Here is a 20,462-nt window from a genome sequence, read left to right on the forward strand (position 1 = left end):
AAACGTTCATGGAAAATGCATACTATTAACATAATGTATGTATTTCAAAATACATTCCATATTCCCAGGAACTTTTCCACATTCCATCACAGAATATACATAGTGTATGCAGAAGAACAATAACTCAGATATCCAGGAATAAACTGGAATATATACCCAGTATATTGAGAGAAGTTTAGAACAATGTCACTGTGTAAGTACTGTCAAGCTTTCCTAATCAGAACTATAGTGGAATCTCTGAACTCAGTCAACTAAGAACCATAACGCCTAAGGTAAAGCATGAGTCTAAATACTAACTGATCTGAACACTAGAGAGGTAATAGCTAACCTTATAACCTCTCTTTACATGTCTTACTACATACAGTATAGGAAATCAGATGTCAAAACAACGAGTTGAAGCTGCATTGTGTATTAGTAAATTGATTGGAAAGATTTTTTTGTTCCTTAAACACTGGGTCTTGTGTGATTTGTATAGCCCTAATGTAAAGGCTGTATGACTTGCATTTAATCCAGACTACAGCTTCTCAGTCCTGTTCAAATCATTCCCCTGATCTTCACAAAGACTTGCTGCAATGCAGTGATAATTTGAGGTAATTACATTAGGAGAAAAGGAAAAATCAATGATTTTTCCACTTACAGTGCAGCATTTTTCAATGTTAATATTTTTTTATCTGTGGGGCAAAATATTTTCAAATATATTTTGTTGGTGAGCATTTTTTCCTTTTAAAGAATAGAAGATTATCAAAATGATATAACAATCACATTTCAATATTTTGCATATTTATTTCTCATCCAATTACAGAAAATAAAAACATTACATTCCAGGAACTTCCAGTGGATTAAGTGATACGTTGAATGAAAAAGTATAATGTACCTTTTAAAGAAAATTTTCTCTTTTTTTAAAGATGTATTTACTTCTTTATTAGAAAGAGTTAGAGAGAAAGAAGGAGAGACAGAGAGATCTCCCATCCACTGGTGTACTTCCCCATTTGACTGCAATGGCCACCGCTGGGCCAGGCTGAAACCAGGAGCTTCATTTGATCTCTCACATGGGAGGGCCCCAAGCACTTGGGCCACAGCTGCTATCTCAGGTGTATTTTATAAGGGAGCTGGATTGGAAGTGGAACAGCCGGGGCCTGAGCACATGCCCACGTGGGATACTGGTGTTGCAGGCTATGGCTTTATCCACTACACCACATAATGAGCCCCCCAAAAATGTCCTTAAGCTGGGATTTGACACTACGATCCAGAATTAAACAATTACAATTAAAGCTTTAAAGGCTCATAATTAAATTTTAGGAAATTAAAAATAACCGAAATTATATAAAATTATTTTGTGTATATGCATTTCTAATACCTCATATTTAAGTGGTGCTTTTTTGTGAACTAGTGTTGCTCTTAGAAATGTAAGTAGGTGCATCATTTTCATTTTAAAGAGAAAGAAACTAAGGGTGGATAATAAATTATTTGAGCTAGATTCCAGGTCATAGAATTCAGGTTTTTTTAAAAAAACTTTTATTTAATGAATATAAATTTCCAAAGTACAGCTTATGGACTACAATGGCTTCCCCCCAATAACGTCCCTCCCACCCGCATCCCTCCCCTTTCCCACTCCCTCTCCCCTTCCATTCACATCAAGATTCATTTTCGATTCTCTTTATATACAGAAGATCAGTTTAGCATACATTAAGTAAAGATTTCAACAGTTTGCTCCCACACAGAAACATAAAGTGAAAAATACTGTTTGAGTACTAGTTAGAGCATTAAATCTCAATGTACAGCACACTAAGGACAAAGATCCTACATGAGGAGAAGTGCACAGTGACTTCTGTTGTTGACTTAACAAATTGACACTCTTGTTTATGGCATCAGTAATCACCCTAGGCTCTTGTCATGAGCTGCCAAGGCTATGGAAGCCCCCTGAGTTTTTTGTTTTTTGTTTTATTCAACTTCTCTGCTCTATCCCTGTACTGGTCTTGTCTTCAGTTCAATTACGGAATCAGAATTCTAGTTGCGTCTGTGCTTTTTGTAATTTTTCAAAGACAGAAGAAAATCTTATTTATGACATAGCCACATATACATTGCAATGTTCTTTATCATCATTTCTGTTCAACTTTTTGTCTCATTTGGAAAATGAGTCAAGTAGGCAGAGAGAGTATTTAAATCCAGTCGGCACTCATTTGGGAGAAGTTTCTGAGTGAGACAGTGTAGTGATCAAAACAGGGTGATCAACACTTCCCCTTTTTGACACTGCTTCATGGTTGGAGGCTTGGAGCTGCTTTCTTCTATTTGTTTATGCCTTTATACTAGGTTGTTGTGAATTACAGTCTCCCTCACTATGCCTGCAATGCGAGCATATATGGTGAGTGCCCTGAAAGGACTTTCACACAGCAGGCATTTATGAAATGTGTGCCTGTATGGTGTATTAGATACAGGGAGAAAAGAACACGGACTCCATCGGCTTCTCATTTAAGAATCTTGAACATGCAGGGATATTATCAGATTTGCATTACAGAAAGTGAATCTTGTCTGCCCCTTGGAGCATAGACTAGTGATGACTGAGTGACCAGTTAGGACAGCATTGTAGTAATTCAAGTGACAATAATGCGCAACGAGGGGAGGAACAGCAGTGGAGATACAGGCAAGAGAGTGAGTTTGATGAAATTTTGTAGCAGGAAGTCCTTGATGGCTGTTGGATTTTTTAATTTTGGTGGGGTAGGGATAAGGGAAAGAGATAGATTGAGAAGAGTGACAGAATTTCTTACAGAAACAAGAATGGTAATGATGGTGTCAAAAGGAACTCAGTGGAGGAAGCCAGCATTGTGGCTCAGAGAGGTAAGCTGTTTTTTGGTACACCTGTATCCCAAATCAGGTGCTGGTTAGAGTTTCAGGTCCCAGTTACTCTGCGTCTAATCTAGCTCCCTATTAATGTGCCTAGGAAACAGCACTGATGGCCCAAGTACTTCACTTTCTCCCCCATTGAGGGATACCAAATGGAGTTCCTGGCTCCTGGCTTCAATCTAGCCCAGCTGCCACTGTGCCCATTTGGGGAGTGAATCATCACATGGAAGATTCTCTCTCTCTTCCTCCCTCCCTCCTTTCTCTCCCCCTCTCTCAAATATATGAATAAACAAGACTTTTAAAAAGATACATAAAGGAGAGTGTGTTTTTAAAATTATTTAAATTTATTTCAAACTCAAAGTCATTTAATTATTTTACTCAAAATATAATTAGAAACTTGAAAGATTTTGTGGAAAGACTTGAAGGGATTTTCTGCTTGTTTCTCTGCTTTTTGGCTTAGGGGATGATGGTCAACAGAGCTATAATAATGCATGACAGAGAAATTTTCCACAGTTGAGTTTGGATCTCACCAGTATTTAAATTGGATGAACTCTGTTCTATCTCACCGATGGTGAAATGTCCATGCCTGTCATGTTGTGGTGTGTCACAGAACCAGTCAACTGGCAGCAGTTTGTTCTATTTACCAAAAGCATTTCTAGCCTGAAATTGATTTGTTAACTTAATTCAGTGACTGGTAAGCATGCTAGGAATAGAAGGTGAAGAGCTCTCAGTACCCTGAATGATGGACTGGAAACCTGGAATTCTTCCAGGCTGCACTCATGTGGCTTTTGGGGTGTTGTCTGAGCAACTCAGAACATGCACCATTTTCACTTTTCTTACTGTGAAATGAGGGGAGCTGCAGCAGTCAATTTCTGTGCTGTGGAGATCCACTCCATAAGGGCAGGATGCCAGCAATGTTTCAGTATGCTAGCACTGTGGGGCTAGAAGACTTAAGTAAAAATCTTTCTGACCACACACATCACATATTTCAGGCAAAATTACTCTTATGGCTTAAACTGAGGTTTTAAATTCATTTTAAATATCTGCTTTGATATAGGAAAATGTGGGTAATGATTTTTATAGTTGCATGCATCTCTACTGTGACATTTATTTTTAATTCTCACTTCCACTCTAAGTCATGGACAATAAAATAGGCTAATATTACAAGATGAGGGTATAAGTAATCAATAGTTTTAATGATATGCCCAGAATCATTTTAGAGTTGGAAGTATAGACCTGGCCAAAAGACAGATCTGATCATTCATAGCAATAAATAGAACCAGGGAGATTTTGCCCTCATAGGGACATTTTGGCAATGTCTAAACACATTTAATTGTCAAACACTTTTGGTGTGGAGCTATGGACATTTGGTTGATAACAGACAGGGATGCTGCTAAATATCCCAAAATGCACAGAAGAACCTTCACCAAATATACACACAACAAAGAACACCCAGACACAGGTATCATACTGTCAGGATTAGGAGACAGGTAGGATGCACCAAGAGCAAAGTTTGTTAGTAAGGAGTGGATATTAGGGAATTATCTTCTGTCACATGTACTGGATCTTTTATTTCTGAAAAAAAATTCCTAGTAGTTAAGGAATTACTGCTTAAAGAAGTAAAGGAAGAGGAATATTGCTGTTTCCATCTTTCAGAGAAAACATGAGAAGAATGTTGTGCTATTTTATCATTATATAATTTCTCACCTATTCTGAGTATTAAATATTATTTGGAAATGAGATCCAACAGAATCTGTCAAAATAGTTGACACCAAACAACACAAGAAAACCAGCATTTACAATACATTAATATGCATACATATGGACACATATATATGCATGTACACATATGTATGTTTACACATATATGCATATATACATGCACATACATATAAACCCACCATGCTGTTTGCATACACACACTCAATTGAATTTATTCTGTGCACATAATGGACTCAGTCTTTCTCCAAATATTTATTGATTTATCTTGAGTCTTCTCCCCATAAGAAGCAAATTACAAACTGGCAAAATCAAATTAGCAAGAAATTCATGATTTCAGAAACACAAGGATGTATTCACAATTTCAGATCTAGAAGAGTCTACCAATAAATATGTCAAAATCAATTCTTCAAGAAATACATCAGCGATGTCAAGATCATAAAGTTTTATAACAAATACCATTGAACAGCATCTCATAATAAGACTTCAAAAATGAGAGCATTATCTCAAACCTAGATGTCTGCATCAAGATTTTAATATCACATTGTGTGGTGCAAAATAACCAATAGCAGAAAAAATCCATGCACGGTATAATATAGACACTTTTAGAACTAGTACTTTTAGATAGAAATAGTTTCTCAATTCTATAGGATTTCAGCATGTAAAAATATGTGCATAATGGAAATTCTTGCCAACGTGAACAAAAGTAACAGCCTTTGAAGGGGATATAAGAGGAGGAGGATTAGGAAATGGAAATTTGCAGCCTGTATAAGTAATTGGGAAGGAGTTTGTCAAAGGAATGTCAAGTACTCTCCAGAGGGGAAGGTTCTACTTGTAATTTTTTTTGAGACCGCACACTAATTCTTGTTCTACCTGTCCACTGATTACCAAAATTATTACCTACTGCCCTCACCACAGTCATTCCTCTCAGCCTGCAATATAAACTTTAGGGAAGGGACACTATCATTTTATCTTCTGTATTCTCAGTTTAGTAAAAAAATATATATATACAATGTTGGCAGTTTATATGATTATCTTAAAATGTAATGAAAATTCAAACTATGAACAAGGATTTCTTGTTCTCTAAATATTAATAATTCTTTCTTTAGGCACCAGAAAGGAAATTGTAATCACAAAGGAAAAAAAGGAGTTCATCCATGAGCAGAAATATTCTGAGACTGAGTGCAGAAACAGTCATGTTGAATCAGTGAGTCATTTTCAGGAAAACATTTCTGTCTTTTGAAGAGAATGTAGGGGTTTGATTTGAACACATTCAGCCCATCTTCCTCGCTATGAATGCTGTGTTCTCTAAGAAGTGATACACATGAGTTGAGAGACTGGGATGCATGAAAAATAATGCATCTGTCTTTCAGAATTTCCTCTTTATCATTGCCTTATTTACTGCTTGCTCAGAGCAAATGTACCAATTTGAAAATTCCACATAAGCAAATGTTTATTAAACCTGTTTCCTCTTTATGTACAATCATCCTATGGATACTTTTTCCTCTCTGATTAAAATGCTTAAGCACAATTTTTTCTATAATTTTAGAGATATATTCATCTGTCCTGAATCAAACTTAATAGTTAATTAGGGAGTGGAGTTTAGAGAACTGCCATCTGTCCTATGTATTGTTAGCTATGGTTGTGGGGCATTTCTGTGTCATTGAGACACCCTTTACATCTATGCAGGTCAGCATATGTTTAAATGATATTATAAAGCATCTCTAATGAAATACTTAGGATCTGGAAAAGTCATTGGTAAGCCAAGCTCTGGCAACTCACCATGGTCAGCAGAGATGAAGCTAATACAAATATAATGGACATAGGTTCTCCAAGAGCAGTGGCAATCGGAAGTTACTGATACTTAAAATTACTTTCACATAGCTCCACCATCTGCAAATAAAATTTAAGTTATCCTTCAAATTAGAATGTGAAAGAGGTAAAATAATCTCCATAATCAAAATGTGGATACAGAAATAAATAAATAAAATATTTAAAAGCAAACCAAGTATGGCGAAAGGGTAACAAAAGGTGCTTCCCTATTTAACATCAATGACAACAATCCTTAGAAAGAATTCTACATGTGACTGAACACAATACCTGACCATTCACAAGGTTTTACAACACACACTTAGTTATTTCCCAATATGCATTCACCTTTTCTTCCATATTAACACAATCTTGACTGCATTCACAAAAGAAAGATTCCTAAGATAAGCAGTTACTTCCAAGCCTCCCTTGATGGTAGGACTGGCCATGAAACACAATCTGACCAGTGTAAATGAGTGTAAATCTAGAGCATTTTTTGCATTCCTGAAGCAGAGGGGCTTAGATAGCTGCTGTGGCCTTCCTTACTCTTTCTCTGTCCCTGCCTTGAGTTAGTCATTGCATGCAGAATTGAGTAGCCATTTTTAGTCATTAGGAGACAAAGGTGAGGATGGCAGAGGAGAAAGCAGAATTCCTGGAAGTCCAAAATGGTCTTTTTGAGCACCAGGCCTAGAAGTGACCCAACTCTGGACTTCAAGGTACATGAGTCAAATAAATGCCTTGTTTGAACTGAGTTGGATGTTCTGTTCAGCAGCTGAGTTCAGTTCTAAGTGATACAATCATTTTTCATTACTAAGAAAGTACTAAAAATCATGTCATTTAGCTCAGTGTTTGGATCAAAGGGAAAAGCAAGCAGAGCAAAAATAAAAATTCAAAACCAAAAATGAATAAGAAATGATTTTTCCCTGGGATATGAGCGTAGAGTCAGAATATATATAGAGATCCTCATAAAGTTTATGGAAACCTGAATTTAAATATAATATTTATATATATATATATATCTAAATATAGATGATCTTTATTTATTTATATCATTCCATGAACTTTTTGAAGCCCCATGGTTTTAATGGATAGTGAAGACAGAAATGAGCTGTGCACTTGACAAGAGGGAAAAGTTCCTCAGGAAAGGATGGAGGATCTGGGGATTCACATTTTCATGTTCAGGCAGGAGACACACTCAACCAGAGCCTCTAAGGAGCTGGTGCAGTCATCAACACTTTAAGTTTCAAAAAGTATTAACTCTCTCTTACAGTGGCCAAAGCTATTGCTTGGGGGGAGTAAAAAAACAAACAAACAAACATAAAAGCATTTTAAAAAATACAATAAAAATTTGTATAAAGGAGTAGGCATTGTGGCAATGTGGGTTAAGTCTTGTACTGATAATGGAGTGCCTGGTATTGAGTCCCTCCTCTATTTCCAAACTAGTTTTCTGCTAATGCAACTAGGAGGCAACAAATGATGGCTGAACTATTAGGATTCATGCTATCCATGTTGGAGACCTGAATGGAATCCCTGGATCCTGGCTTCAGCCTGGTCCAGCCCCGGCTCTACTGGGTATTCGGGGGGTGAAAATGTCTTTCTCTCTCTCTCTCTCTCTCCCTCTGTGACTGTCACTCTACCTTAAAAAAAAAAAAAAACTTTAAGAAGAAGCCATCATGAGAGAGAATTGTACAAGAAAAGATTCTGATCATAGTCCTACCATTTCTCTGACAATAATGTAATCTCAAAGGTTTAATGTGCTTATTTTAATGGTTTTCCATATTTTCTTAGTACATTCAAAACACATCTGATATCAGAGATTGGTGTCTAGTTATCCAGAAATGTGAATCTCTGAAGCATTTTGCAGCAAAGTTGCTGGCAGGACTTTATTTATTGATACCGTGTAGTCAGTGTGCAGGATCTGTTAAGATATTTATTTTCTACTTGTAGGTTTAGAATTTCAAGATCTCCTGAAAAATGAAAACCACTTTAATGGGTAAGGAATAATTTACAATGAGTTTTACAAGTTTATTTGACCCTTCTTTAATTTATCACAACTCTTCTGGCAGAAGTGATGGGAGGTGAAGCATAATGGGAATAGAAATGAGAAAATGGAGAAAGAGAAGTTGAGGACTATGAAATAATTTCTCCCAGAAATACAGCAATTAGAAGGTTAGGAATGCTGCATGTTGTGTGTGTGTGTGTGCCTGCCTGGTTGTTACAACCCACATGACCTTTAACAACTAACTTTGTCTCTTCAATCTTCACATTTTTAGTAGTATGTAAATCACAATTCCTATAAAACTCTATCAACTATGCAAATCCTCTTTAAGAATTTTAAGAGTTTTTCTCTAAATATGCCAGAGTAATAGTCCCACCTAGTGCATACATGGATGATCTTATTGATCACATTTTTTCTAGCACCTGGGGGAAATCATTGTAGGATCACAGGAGGTTTGGCCCTGGTTGCATCGTTTGCCATCCTGTGTGCCCTTGCCTGTGGTTTCTTTGATTCAGATCTTTATGTGCTTCATCATCTTTTAGTTTTGGACTGAATGTTTGTGTCTCTCCAAAATGCATATGCTGAACCCTAACCCCAACATGGCTGTCTTGGAGACAGGCCTCTAAGTAAGTAGTTAAGGTTAAATGAGCTAATAAGGACAAGGCTTTGATCTAATGAGATTAATATTAATATCCTGGGGCCAGCACTGTGGCGTAGTGGGTAAAAGCCGCTGCCTGCAGTGCTGGCATCCCATATGGGCACCCGTTTGAGTCCCAGCTGCTCCACTTCTGATCCAGCTCTCCGCTATGGCCTGGGAAAGCAGTGGAAGATGGCCCAAGTCCTTGGGCCTCTGTACCCACATGGGAGACTCGGAAGAAGCTCCTGGTTCCTAGCTTTGGAGTGAACCAGCGTATGGAAGTCCTCTTTCCCCACTGCTTCTTTCTGCCTCTTTGTAACTCTGCCTTTCAAATAAATATATAAATCTTTTTTTTAAAAAAATCCCTAAGGGATCTCTGTCTCTCTCTCTTTCCCTCTCTCCCTCCTTATGTGCCTGCACCAAGGAAATACCATGTGAGGACATAGCTAATGCAGCATTTTTGCAAGCCAGGACATGCCTTTAAAAATAAATGACAATATGTAAATTAAGAGAAATTTAGAAATGAAATCCAAATGTTGACACAGCACAGGTATATTTATTCATCATGAGGCTACTGAACCCCACATAAACTAGGCCATAAGTCAGTCCCATGAAAATATTCCTGAGCAAAAATGGACGTTCTAGAAACTCTATGACAGAGCTGTCTGGGGGATGAGTAATTCTGTAATTTGGTATTTGGTACTTTTAATCAGAATCTTGAATTTCATTATAGTTTTTGTTGAAATAGTCTATTATGTGAAAAAAGGTAAAAACCAATAATAAAATAAATGAGACACAGTCTAAAGTGTCATACAAACTGGAAGTATCTTGTCTTACCCTTATACTTAAAAGAAAAAAAAAACCTACAACAAATGGCTAAATACTTAACAGCAAATTCATGATGGAGCCAAGGAGAGTCATGCAATGGTTATATTAGTGCATACATCCTACACACAATATTGTCATCATTGTTAACATCAGTAAGTTTGGATGTTTCCTCCCTACACTCAGTTTCCATTACATGCCAGGACTCACACAACCCACTAAAATCTGTTGTATTAATGGCTAAACTTTATCACAGCTAAATGAAAATCAGCCACAGTAAGAGACACATAGAGCACAGTGTAGGTTAAATACCAGATGCGGAGTCAGCATGGCGTTACTCTCCTGGGTTGATGTGTAACAATATGCTCAGGATACTGCCAGCCAGAGTCTTTGCGGGAGTGCCAGCACATAGACAAGGTTGATCGCCAACTCAGCTGGTCTCATTTCCCAGCCTTCAGGAAACTGAGTTGACATTGCTGATGCTGTGTGACCCAAAGGATCCAACCTACCTCATGCTGTTAACATCTTACTTGGCTGAAGATTCCCAGGCAAACAAAGATACTCCTGCCTGGCACAATATTCCAAGAGCTTGGAGACTACCTCCTACCTGCTAGCCAAGGCCAGACTGCTCTGTGGGAAAGGTTACGTTTTTAACTACACAGAATCCTTTGGAGATTTGGACTGTGGAAGAATTTGGGAGAATATTTAATTTGTCAATGTTAAAGTGTCACAGAATAATAAGTCATGAACGCCTAATGTGACCCTTAGATGGCTATCAAGGCTAGACCCTTGATGGAATGCAATTCCCTTTATAATATGACACATCTGCTTAATGGCAGAATAATAGTGGAGCCTATCTATTATTCTGCCATTAAGCAGATGTGTCATATTATAAAGTGCTTGGTGATGTGTGTGCAAATTCTTGATCATAGAAAGTGCTGTGTGTGTGATATTAAAGCTCTTATCCCTCATGCTACATGAACATCACAATAACCTGTTGACTTTTTTGTGTGTGTGAAAGTGTCTTGCTATTAGGCTCTTCTTTTTACCTTCAGACATCAAAAACTAGCCAACGGATGTTTACTGTCTTCTTTGAATTCTAGTAATCACTCCTTCCTTCCCTTCTATTAAGCTCCCTTTCTTGTGTGGTAGTGAATTTGGTTTTGAAAGTGTTCTTTGACTCCCTTCTTCCTTTTGAAAACCTACAATCCTAAATACTTTGCTCCAACCCAGTTTCTTTTCTCACATTCTTCTGGATACAATAGACTCCTTGCTCTTTCTCTTACTCTGTTTCCATTCTATGACCTTAAACCCCTGTGCCTGTCTGTAGACAGTTGTTTCCCAAGATATCTTTATGTATCATGTCAGTGTAGTTGCTGTTCAAATTTCACCTTATGAAAGTTACTTCACCAAAATAAATAAATATTTTTTTCTGATAGTCCTGAACTTTGGTGACTCTATCTTATTCCTATTGTCCTTCATAGAATTATCCTAACTTTTTTGTCATTGTATGTAATTATATAAAAGAGAATAAAAACTCTTGAAATAGAAACTTGTGGCTGGCGCTGCAGCTCACTAGGCTAATCCTCCGCTTGCGGCGCCAGCATCCTGGGTTCTAGTCCCAGTTGGGGTGCCGGATTCTGTCCCGGTTGCTCCTCTTCCAGTCCAGCTCTCTGCTGTGGCCCGGGAAGGCAGTGGAGGATGGCCCAAGTCCTTGGGTCCTGCACCCACATGGGAAACCAGGAGGAAGCACCTGGCTCCTGGCTTCGGATCGGCACAGCGCGCCAGCCAGCCGTAGTGGCCTTTTGGGGGGTGAACCAACGGAAGAAGGATCTTTCTCTGTCTCTCTCTCTCACTGTCTAACTCTGCCTGTCAAAAAAAAAAAAAAAAAAAGAAAAATTGAAACTTGTATATTTTCTTTTCAGTACCCAGTGCTAAGAACAGTGTTTTGAACACAGTATGGACTCAGTACATATTTATCAATTAATAATCAAAATTATTGGATTCTAAGCTAATGTATCCTGGGGCCTTCCAGTGCAAAATTAATTATAAAGATGATCAAAGAGGAAGATGATAATTGATTCTTCTTTACACAATCATAGAAGAGAATGAAGAGGTGGTAAGAAAACCAAAGGCAGTTTACGTTATTCCGAACAAGTTTATATTGTTCGAAGGAAGAACAGGAACAAAAGAAATGTGATGCCATTCCTGAAATCAGGATGGAAGAAGGTGTCCTCCTCCAGATGGCAATAGCCTGGAGGCAGAGCATTGAATCCTCTTTATCCGTTTTGATGCCTATCATTTTATCATTGTGTAATATTTACTGCAACCCAGAGAGTGCTGATAAGGGTGGTACAGGAATAAATAGGCTTCATATACTGTACCCAGTGAACTCATGGTCTTAAATTGGCATGTGGCTTGTGAACAAACCATTCCAGCTACCATGATGACTGAAAACATGTGAGGTGTCAATATTTCAATGAAAAAAATCTGAAAATCTAGAACCACTAGAACTTTTGTAAAATCCTTACTAGTTTATAATAAAGAGTCTCATGAATCAGTAAAGGATTTCTCATTTTTAAAGTAAATGTATTTTGTCAATATTCAATATGTAAATGGGCTCTCTTTAAAGATGATATCTCTGTTTTCTTAGATTAAGTTAATTTATTTAGGAAAACCACCAGAGCACTGAGGTATACCCATATAAATCCATTTATACATATAGGCTTTCATTAAACTTTCCTAAATAAAAATATACTAGCTGTCTACTTTTCCAAACTGTATTTTTGAAAATATCTCATTTATTTATTTGAGAGGTAGAATTACAGATAGAGAAGGGAGAAACAAAGAGAAAAGTCCTCTATCTGTTTGTTCATTCCCAAAAAGACCAAAAATGCCATAGCTGGGCCAATGCGAAGCTAAGAGTCAGGAGCTTCCTCCGGGTCTCCCAGATGGCTTCAGGGGCCCAAACACTTGAGCAGCTTCTGCTACCCTCCCAGGCCATAGCAAAGAGCTGGTTCAGAAGCCAGGACAAGAACCAGTGCCCATACAGGATGCTGGTGCTGCTGGTGGAGACTTAACCTACCTCAACACAGCGTCTTTCAAATGTATAATATTACTTCCAGTATTACAAAGTATGTACTGAAAATAATTAAATAACTTGCCATGCCAACACAGTGTTTAAGTTAGTATTCAAACATAGTCTGCCTTTCTCAGATACTCCCAGTGTTTTCATTACAACTTCTGCATTTTGTTACTGTTTTTATTATCAATAAAACAATAATGACAACTAGTATACCAAGAGGGCTCCTATGTGCCAGGCACTGTGGTAAGTATTTTGTCTGCATCCTCATAAGTCTCATTTGTCAACTGAGCATATGTGTGATATAAATGATGTCATAGGTTAGAATATAGGTTACACACAATATGTAGTACCTTTGAGATTCAATTACCAATCTGCAATGGTATTACTAAATCTTCACATCCTAAATAATTATATCCTAGACACATTATCCAAAATTTTGAACCATCAAATCTTAGCCTACATATTGCCCTATTCCCATTGCATTTGCAGGTAGCTGTTGATATCTTTTTTGGATATTTCATGTGCTTTTATAAATATACATGCTTTCATTTCTTAAATTTTCTCTGTTCAAAATGATCTTCCTATTTTCTGAAAAGATTTAACATTTTTTGTTTACTCAAATATCTTATCTACAGAAAAATTTCCCTTGATAAGTCACATTTTCAAAGGGAATTTCTTCTTATTCCCAAAAGCACTGTTACTACACCAGTCTAGTAGAATCCGTGACTTTAAAGTCAAGTGTTGTTGTGTGGATACATATTCATTTCTACATTTCCTACCTTCATTAGACTTATGGACAGGAGATATATGTTTCTTTGAATTAATGTATGATTTTATTCTTTATAAGAGAACACAATTTGTATCTGAAAATTCAGAAATTTGTAGAGAGTTAAGTATATTAACTCTATCATTTTCATCTGGGAGAAAAGTAGTGGGATTAATTAATTAATTAATTTTTATTATTATTTTTTGACTGGCAGAGTTAGACAATGAGAGAGAGAACAGAGAGAAAGCTCTTCCTTTTTCCGTTGGTTTACCTCCCAAGTGGCCACTATGGCCGGCGCGCTGTGCCCGGAGCACCGCGCCGATCCAAAGCCAGGAGCCAGGTGCTTCCTCCTGGTCTCCCATGCAGGTGCAGGGCCGCAATTGTCCATTAACCAAAGGCTTCATTTTGAGGTTAGCAACCATGTCACATTATGGGGGATGTCTGCCATTACATCTTGCCGCAGGATCAGTTTGGTGACTTAGGGATTAAAAGGCTGATAACTGCCACCACTCGGAGCCAGGCTGGCCACCCTTTGGCTATCAGGTCAAGTTATTTGCTAAGATTACCCTATAGTCTGATGATTTGAGCCTGTAAGCTGGGTCACAAACTTTAAAACGATCCCTTTTCTTTCTGTAATACATAGATGGAAAACTGCTTGCTGGGAGGCTTAAAGCCAGGAGCTTGAATAAGTCCTGCTTCAGTTGGATAAAGACCTGTTTGGCCTCTGGGCTTCATGTCATTTGTGTATCTTTTACCAGTCAATACAAAAGCTGTGCTATTTCTCCATATCCAGAGATCCAGAGATGGGTGACAGAATCCTGTGACTCCTAGGAATGGTGTTTTACAGGGATTATTGCAAGTCTTTAAAGTTACTGTGAACCATTGTCTTGACTATCGAGGAACAGGTTTTTTGTTGTTGTTGTTGTTTGTTTGGTTTTCTTGATGGAAATGGGACTGAGAATTTGAGAAGAATCACTAAATACCTGAAGTGCTGCTTATGAAACTTGTACTCATTAAATAAACGATTTCTTTGGGGAAAAAATTTGTTGTGACTTTAAGTTGTTTGTTATGGCTTTTAACCCTTGCCAGGTATCCAGCTTTAAGGTGTATCAGTTTTTATGTGGAAAAGAGGAGGGTTCCTTGTGATAAATCCTTACTGGTAGAGCAGTCATTGCTTGGTCAGTCTTTTTCTTTGGCTGCCCAAACCTCTGTGTTAATATTTGTCTCAATTAGATGAAGGCCTAAGAATTGCAGTGGGATCATTGGGGTTGTAGTTCCCACCCAGGCTAAGAGATTTTTCTCTAGAAGTGATGTTGGACTCTCCAGTATGATCAAGAAGGCATATGTAAAAAAAAAAACGAGTTTTCCCAGTTGCAGCTTAGGGTCTTGGGTGATCTATATAAATAAGGGATTCCCTAAGATGCCTCTCACAGTCATGCTAAGGGAAAAGGGGAGACCTAGATTTGAGAGGACAGAAAAGATGGCTCCAGCATCTAGAAGGAAGTCAACTTTCTTCCTTTCGATGGTTTTAGCTACTTGGAACTCTTGAGTGTTTTTTATTTTTATTATTTATTTATTTATTTATTTTGACTGGCAAACATTTAGACAGTGAGATATTTAGACAGAGAGAGAGAGAGAGAGAGAGGTCTTCCTTCTGTTGGTTCACCCCCCAAATGGCTGCTACGGCTGGTGCGCTGTGCAGACCCGAAGCCAGGAGCCAGGTACTTCCTCCTGGTCTCCCATGTGGGTGCAGGGCCCAAGCACTTGGGCCATCCTCCACTGCCTTCCTGGGCCACAGCAGAAAGCTGGACTGAAAGAGGAGCAACCGGTATGCAATCCGGCACCTCAACTGGGTCTAGAACCAGGGGTACCAGTGCCGCAGGTGGAGGATTAGCCAAGTGAGCCGCGGCACCGGCCATTTTTTTTTTTTTTTAAGATTTATTTATTTATTTGAAAGTCAGAGTTACACACAGAGAGAAGGAGAGGCAGAGAGAGAGAAAGAGGTCTTCTATCTGCTTGTTCACTCCCCAATTGGCTACAATGGCTGGAGCTACACCTATTTGAAGCCAGGAACCAGGAGCTTCTACTGAGTCTTCCATATGGGTACAGGGGCCCGAGGACTTGGACCATCTTTTACTGCTTTCCCAGGCCATAGCAGAGAGCTAGATGGGAAGTGGAGCAGCTGGACTCGAACCAGCTCCCATATAGGATGCTGGAACTGCAGGTTGCAGCTTTACCCACTACACCACAGCCCCACTCCTGAGTGTTGATAGTCTGAGTAATAGGAGTCTGTAGGAGAATCATTATTGAAGGCTGTGGTCTCTTGATGCAACCAACCCTACAATTATCCACATTGCAAATATGACAGGGCCATGAGGATTTTCTCTGGTGACAGGAATGTGGACATTGCTTTTTTGAAGTGTTCCACCTTTCCACAGTCATACCACTTTTAAGACCCCTTGGAACACTCAGGTTGCCATGACTATAAGATTATTGTCACAGCTGTGACCTCTTCCCTCTCTCTTCTTTCTTGTTAGGTCTTCTTGTCATGAGTGTAAAAGATCAGATTGGCAATATTCTGGAGATTTTCTAAGATGTGCATAGGTACAATAACCTATTTTTGAAGCTTTCCTCTAATATCCAAAGCTGACTGATTAAGAAATTTATCCTTAACATTTGCCTGTCCTTCTACTGAATAGGGAGATATGGAAGATGCTGGAATAATTCCTTCCTCATTCTGTCTAGGAAAGTGGAGTAGTTCTTCTCTGGACCTTGGTCTCTTTTGGACAGCTTGGACTCATTTATGGACTTGGTCCAGGTCCTTGTCAATCCCTCCAGGAGGATTTGGGCAAGGAATTGTTTTCTTTTCCATTCATCTACAGGGTCTTTTTAGAGTGATGTTCTTCCTGCTAACAGCTTGTTTTCCTATAGGACATATCTGTTGCTGGCCTCCCTGATCAGATGAGGGTGTAAACCTAATGTACAATTCATCCACAGAGGCTTCTGCAGCTTGGAGAGCAGGTGTTTCCTCAGTCCCTGTTAGGGTCTGATTTGGAGTAAGAGTGCATAATTTCAGGTGAGATCATAGACTTAGGAGAAACCCTGGCAAGCCTCAATACATCTGTCAGGGTTATTGGAAAATATTTCCAAGCCCCCCTTTATCTGTTTAATATCCTGCAGAGAAAAGGGGATCTGGACACTGAACCTCAAGGAATATTTGAAGGGGTAAAATAGAAGCCAGTGGTTCAGTGTCTTGTTTGTTAACAGATAATCCAAGATAGGGTGATCATAATGGAACAAGAGGTGAAGACAGAGGGATCTGTGTAGACTGTGTGGCAGGCTCCATGTAAGGCATGGGGAGAGGGACGTCTGGGGTCCTAAGGGTAACTGATGTTAAAAATGCCAGGTCTAGCATGTTTCACCAGGCAGTCCTGGGCATAAGGGGTCTCAGACCCCTTCTCCACTCTGTGACAGAAGGGGTCTTGTTGAATAATGGGTTTATAGTTAATATTTCCTTCTCTGGGGCCAAGCCTTTCCATCTTCCAGCTTGTATCCTGGTCATGCTATGGTGCAGAAAAGACCAGACATTTTTTTTCTTCAAGATTTTGGAGTCAAAAGACTCCTCCAATGTGGACACCCCGGGAGGTCACTCTCCCCAGGCTCTGTCCAGGTGGTACAGGGGAGCACAGGGCTCTGCCAGCTGACGTACAGTCCCTTCCTATGCTGTTGGAGAGGAAGCGGGCCTTGAGTCTGCGCCTGCATATTCCTACAGCTTCCCAGAGTCCTGTGGACAATGACTGGGGAGACAAACCATGCAGGAAACAGCTGCCCAGAACGTTCGGTTCTAGTGAGACTTCCTCCTGTCGCTCCCCCATTCACGGAGGAACGACACAGGACCCTGTGCTGTTCTTTCGTCTGCTCGGCCCTTCCCAAGTTTGCTGCTGGTCCTTCCCGGGTTGGCTGCCGATCCTTCCACCTCCATGGAAGGGCGGCTCCCCCTGCCACTTTCCCCACTTCCGCGGGGGAGTGGCACACCGCCGGCCGGCTCTCTTGGGGGCTGCTCAGATGTTATACGGATGTTCCCTTTAGATGTTCCTGGTGCATGTTGTCTCTCTCCTCCTTTATAGTCCTCTTCCACCAATCCCAACTCTGCTACCCACATGCCGAGTACGCTGCTCTCCTCCAATCAGGAGCAGGATCAGCTCCTGCAGGTTACTGGTCGAACTGGAGGCAGCTGTGTAGAAGTTGTTTACTCCTCTCCCAGCTCCATATTGTGGGAGAGCAGATGCATAGAATAAGTCTTAATTCCAGTAACTTAGTCTAGTCCGAGTTGCTCCCCACACCTCCTATTTGCTTCGTTGCATTGATAAATTATTTTGCTTTTGCAGAATAAAAAAAGAGAATCCCAGTGCCCTGTGTACTCCAAAGTGGTGCATGCTAAAGATGTCTTATTACCCATCTAAAATGAGAGGACAAGAAACAAAGGCAGCCCTAATTTTTTTTTCTCTGCCCACTAGAGGAATCCCTCAAGTTTCTGGGCCATGGGAGCATACTGTGCTGAAACCCACGGCAGGGAGAGTTCAGAGAAAAGGGGTAGATACTCCTCCCTATGCCTCAATGCCAGGCCATGTGTCCTCTAGGACCCTTGATCTTGTGGCTTACAGATGTGTATGGAACATAGCCCTCACAAGTGAGGAATGTTAGCTGAGAAGGGTAGTTACCCTTAGCTATGCCTGACTTTGACTCTTTTTTTCTCTTTTCCTCCATTTTTGATCCATATTTTGACCTGGCAATTCCTGACTGTTTAATGTTGAGCTTGCCTGTACCTTTGTAAGTCCTCCTTTAAAGAGTCAGCCTGTTCTCCAAGGCTGATCAGTTAAGCAGGAAAAAAGTGCTATTTACCCTTTTTTTCTCCTTAGCCAGTGGCTGCTACACAGCTGCAATGAAGTGTTTCATCCGCGTCTCATATTTATGGGCATTTCTCTGCATTTGCTGTGGGTACTCTGCCAAGAGGTAGATATTTCTCATGAGTGTGTTGCCCAACCACAGTGTGGATGATGACATCCCACCAGGGTCACAAGACACACTAGGTTCAGAATAGTTGTGAGCAAGGATAGGAATGGGAGAGAGCTGTGAGCTGTGATCCAGCCTCAGTCAAACACTGGGCATTAGGGAGCAACATGCATCCCTTCTACCCCCACTAACAATTGACCAACCTAACACATGGGATAAATCATGCCTTGTAGAAAGTCATGGGGAATGGATCCACTGTGGAATCTTGTCCCATTGACCCGGGAATGAAAACATGAGACCTTTATATAAGCACATGAGTTTAGCATCATTTTGTAACCTGACAATGTATTTTACACCATCTAAATTAACTAAAAGTGTGATTATCTCTCCCAATTGAGAACCTTATCTTTTCAGAGTTCCAGAGCTTTAACTGGAAGGCTCAAGGTCAAAAGAGCAGCTCAGAGCTTTTAACTGACAGAATACTGTTTTTTTGTTTTTTGGGTTTTTTGTTTGTTTGTTTGTTTTTTGTTTTTAATCATAGTGGACTATGGTGGAGAACAAGGGTGTTCAGAAAAGAAGCAGACAGTCCACATTTACTCACCCTACTGATTGCCTGGGACAAGCACCCAAGAAACAGCAGGAATCTGCAGCTCTCATGACTCTAGTTTGTGTCTTGTGACCACACGGAATTAGGAGCCCAGACAAGGAAGAATATAAAGCACAAGTAATTTATTAGAAAAAAAAAAAAGCAGGGAAAGCAAACAAAAGAAAAAGCTCCCAGCAGCACCAAGAGGGGTCTCTGAAGGAGGGAACAGGTGAGAACTGATTGTTTAGGAATTTTATAGGTCGTAAAAGGGGAAGTTCTAGTGATTGGTCCTGGAGAGGCATTAGGAAGTGACAGTTTTGATTGTTTAATTGGGTGAAAGTTGTCTCCCACTGATAGTGAATACAGACAATGGAAAACGTTCTCCCAAGACACATAAAATTCTCATTACCTACTTCAGTTACAGCAGCACAAAAAAGCCTTGATTTAGAGGCTGAATACATGACATCAACATTTTCCACAATAGTCAGTTGCTTGACATTCTCAAGTCCTCCTAGGCTCATCTCCAGATGGTGGAGAGGGGCCCCAGGTCCCTGTCTACTGGCTGGGAATCTATCTCTCTATCAACAGTGAGATGTTTTCATATACCTGCTCACTCTGCACAGTGGCAATGGAAGCACTTGATAACCTGTTCACTAAATACTTCCCTAATTTTTATTCTTTTTTTTTTTTTTTTGGACAGGCATAGTGGACAGTGAGAGAGAGAGAGACAGAGAGGAAGGTCTTCCTTTTTCCATTGGTTCACCCCCACAATGGCTGCTGCGGCTGGCACACTGTGCTGATCCAAAGCCAGAAGCCAGGTGCTTCTCCTGGTCTCCCATGCGGGTGCAGGACCCAAGGACTTGGGCCATCCTCCACTGCACTCCCGGACCACAGCAGAGAGCTAGACTGAAAGAGGGGAGCTAGACTGAATCCAGAGCCCCGACCGGGACTAGAACCCGGAGTGCCGGCGCCACAGGCGGAGGATTAGCCTATTGAGCCACAGCACTGGCCTAATTTTTATTCTTCTGTACATCACTTTCTCTTTGGTTCTCCTTTACATTTTCTATCCTCTTGTATTTTTCCCTTTGATAGATCTTCTTAAGTTCTTAAACTCTGGATGAGAGAGCTGCTCAGAGCTTGGGAGATGAAATTCCCCTCTCCTCAGATAGTCCTTTTCTTTCA

At 39.9% G+C, this 20,462-nt stretch overlaps 1 long non-coding RNA gene and 1 other non-coding gene across 23 annotated transcripts in view; both read left to right on the forward strand.

The window, feature by feature from the left end:
* Nucleotides 1–20,462, forward strand: part of LOC108176366 (uncharacterized) — a 259,220-nt gene that overhangs the window by 161,317 nt on the left and 77,441 nt on the right. For 17 of the 22 annotated variants that reach the window (XR_011386688.1, XR_011386673.1, XR_011386674.1 and 14 more), the window contains 2 exons: nt 5,670–5,767; nt 8,317–8,362. This is a non-coding gene — a long non-coding RNA (uncharacterized lncRNA). The remainder of the gene's footprint in view (nt 1–5,669; nt 5,768–8,316; nt 8,363–20,462) is intronic. The other 5 variants (XR_011386683.1, XR_011386689.1, XR_011386690.1 and 2 more) reach the window with 1 other exon arrangement.
* On the forward strand, nt 17,306–17,508 carry LOC127490435 (small nucleolar RNA SNORA73 family). The gene has a single exon (XR_007918386.1). It is a non-coding gene; the product is annotated as a small nucleolar RNA SNORA73 family (small nucleolar RNA).

This window comes from Oryctolagus cuniculus, chromosome 2 (assembly GCF_964237555.1).
Source record: "Oryctolagus cuniculus chromosome 2, mOryCun1.1, whole genome shotgun sequence".
Lineage (NCBI taxonomy): Eukaryota > Metazoa > Chordata > Mammalia > Lagomorpha > Leporidae > Oryctolagus > Oryctolagus cuniculus.